This window comes from Scylla paramamosain, chromosome 31, assembly GCF_035594125.1.
Source record: "Scylla paramamosain isolate STU-SP2022 chromosome 31, ASM3559412v1, whole genome shotgun sequence".
NCBI lineage: Eukaryota > Metazoa > Arthropoda > Malacostraca > Decapoda > Portunidae > Scylla > Scylla paramamosain.
Window position 1 is genome coordinate 8348817 of NC_087181.1, and position 3077 is coordinate 8351893.

The 3077-nt window shown below is 36.0% G+C and overlaps 1 protein-coding gene across 3 annotated transcripts in view; it reads left to right on the plus strand.

Annotated features, from left to right (window-relative positions):
* LOC135116433 (N-lysine methyltransferase KMT5A-A-like) overlaps nt 1-1565 on the plus strand; it is a 67089-nt gene extending 65524 nt beyond the window's left edge. For all 3 annotated transcript variants that reach the window (XM_064033890.1, XM_064033889.1, XM_064033891.1), the window contains one exon: nt 1-1565. This exon is cut by the window's left edge and continues 6227 nt beyond it. The gene's annotated coding sequence lies outside the window, so the exon portion shown is untranslated.
* The last annotated feature ends 1512 nt before the right edge of the window (nt 1566-3077 follow it).

Below are 3077 nucleotides of genomic sequence, written 5' to 3' on the forward strand. Positions count from 1 at the left end.
ACACACACAGTGAAACCTCGGTTCTCGAATTCAATTCGTTCTTGAATGCTGTTCAAAATCCAAAATGTTCGAAAACCGAAACTATTTTCCCCACAGGGATCAGTAAAAAAGGGATAAATCCGTTCCCAGTCACCAGTCTACTCAGTCTTAGCAGCTTAAGACAGATGCTTCCACAGCCAAGATGGCTGCTTCACAACATCTCCAGCTTACAAATTATTTATCCAGGAAGGATGTATTGAGTAAACTTAGTGACAGAACTCATCAGAAGATACTGTTTAGAACTTTAGACTGTGCAGGTATTCTCTTTGTCACCAGTCTAGTGAGGGAAGCCTTACCAAGTGACAAAGAGAGGAGCAACCCACTTGCCACCAAAGTGGTGATCAGAACACTTAGATATCTTGCTGCTGGGAGAGGCTACTGGAAAAATTAATTTGTGCAGTAGTGATGGCATTGGGGGTCATCAAGAGAACCACAGGTGACTCAGCATTACTCCTGAGCGCCGAAAAGTTTGTTTACATCGAGGCTTTTCAGCGGGATCGCATTTACATTATTTCAAAGATTGAATTACTGTCTTACTCTGTCCCTCTCCTCCAAACATATAAAAACGAAGCAAATATTTATAGAAACTATAAATTAGAAATAAATGGCAGCTTTTGCAATGTCTTTTGTAATATTTGAAATAAAGTAACTTTGTTCTAAAACTAAATTAGGGCACTGCAACCAAAGCAATGATAACTTTAAAATTTTGTTAAAAAATGGAGGCATTCAGTAACCGAGGTTCCACTATTAGTTTTGTGAATTTTACACTAAAATGCTTTGTTAATTGTAACTCAGAAGTGGAGAGCCATTTGTTTGACTATTCATGTGACTACATTGAGTTTTGATCTTAAGATACTTTTTATATCAATAGGTAGTAGAGAACCATTTCAACAAAAAGGTTGTGCATCATGTGACATCTTTTTCTGCAATCCTGCCATCTATAGCAGTGATCATGGATGTATGATTCTCTCTCTCTCTCTCTCTCTCTCTCTCTCTCTCTCTCTCTCTCTCTCTCTCTCTCTCTCTCTCTCTCTCTCTCTCTCTCTCTTGAGAGAGAGAGAGAGAGAGAGAGAGAGAGAGAGCAATGGTTTCTCACAAATACACACATTGGTGCTGAGACTAAGCTATACTAACAGACCATATTTTCTTGCCGTTTCTGAACATCTAGGCTATTTTTATGGGTTAATTTTTTTATTTTATTTTATTTATTTATTTATTTATTTTATTATTTTTTCTCTCCCAATAAAGTTGTAGAAAATTAGAGAATAGTGTTCAGCAGTTGTTGCCCTTCATGTATATATTTTTTAATATTGTCAAAGAACATAATCAATAACAATATGCTTAATGGAAAAAAAAATAGTTTTAAGTTTTTGAAGTTAATTTTGAATGAATAAGAGATGATAGATGATTTATTGCAAACCTTTATACATTACTGTAATAATTCACATACATTAAAGCTTGGGAAGTTGTAAAATACAAAATTTGATTTGCATTTTTAATTTATGAATAGAAAAAGGACCATGGAATGAATGTTTTGTTTACCTTTATCAGAACTCACAAATAAAGAATTAGTATACTGAAGGTAGTGAAATGTGGAAATACAGTGAAAGGCCATAATGGAAATTTTTTTTTTTCTTTAGGGTGAAAAATTTGTAAATGTGTGGCCATGTCGAATTTCTTTTTCAAAGTCTACATAAGTCTTTAGCGTTCTCTATTATTTTTAGCAAGTTAAAACCATGGTTCTCACCTTGAAAGACTACAGTTATTCAAAAGAAAGTTGAAATAAACAGAAAACATGTTACATTGGCTTTTCACAATATACACTATACAGTATTTTTACTGGGCATAGTTTTGCTTTGCATATTTATGATATGCACTTGTAAGGAAAAATCTGTTACAAAAAAGAATGTGAGTGATGGAATGGACATCTGGTTCATACAAAAAAAAAAAAAAAGGAAAAGCTAGGTACTGTGCTCACTAAATCTAACAAAATCTCCCTAGGTCTCGAGGTTCCTCCCCCCCCCTCTCTCTCTCTCTCTCTCTCTCTCTCTCTCTCTCTCTCTCTCTCTCTCTCTCTCTCTCTCTCTCTCTCTCTCTCTCTCTCTCTCTCTCTCTCTCTCTCTCTCTCTCTCTCTCTCTCTCTCTCTCTCTCTCTCTCTCCAATTGTTGCTTGCAAATATGCACCTGAGAGCCAAAGTGTTTGCAAGTGGTAAGTATTATCACGAGGTAAGTAATCAAGATTCAACTCCGCTCCAGAGATCGGAACCATGGAAGTAAATCTGCTGTGAGCAGCTGATTTTAAATATGTTCCTGCCCATTGTTTGCTCTTGATCCAGGATTTCTTAGCCAATCACCTCAGGTTCAGTGGACTACAGAAGTCAACAGCACCTTGTGATTTCTAGCTGGAAGAGTCAGTCAAGACAGCATGCAGAATCTGATGGGATTTTCTGAAATGTTTTTAGTATTATGTCAAGTATAGCTCCATGAAGTATGGAGCTAAAAGACATTGTATAACAGTGGTAGGACAAAAAAAAAAAATTCTTCCAAGGAAACAATTTTGTTCATTAAATACGCTCATCCTAAGCAACTTTCATTGAGTTGCTCAGCAAAATTCCTACAAGGTAATGTTGAACAATATTCACTGAGCAAAACTGTTCTTCCTGTGCTGACAGAGGTCATTTCTGGTTTTTAATTATATAGTCTCATTTTGCTTTAAATAACATTTCCTCATGCAATGTCGTTGTGAGCAATGGGAAACAGCCATGGCTGACTATGGATAGGCAAAGGCTAAAATCCATATTGTATGTGAAATCAGCGGTTTACAGCTTAGGAGGATAGAGAAGCTTATTTTGCTTCAAAACCATTTTCCTAGTAATGTAGGGGGTCTGCAAGGGTATATAGAGATGGGTAATTGTGTTAGAAAATGCTGAAAACTAGAAAATGAAGTGTGTATAACAGAACACTCCTTGCAGAATCGTAAAGGATATGATCACTTCTGTCATTTACTGCTCAGTCAATAAAATGGCCAATTTTTCTCA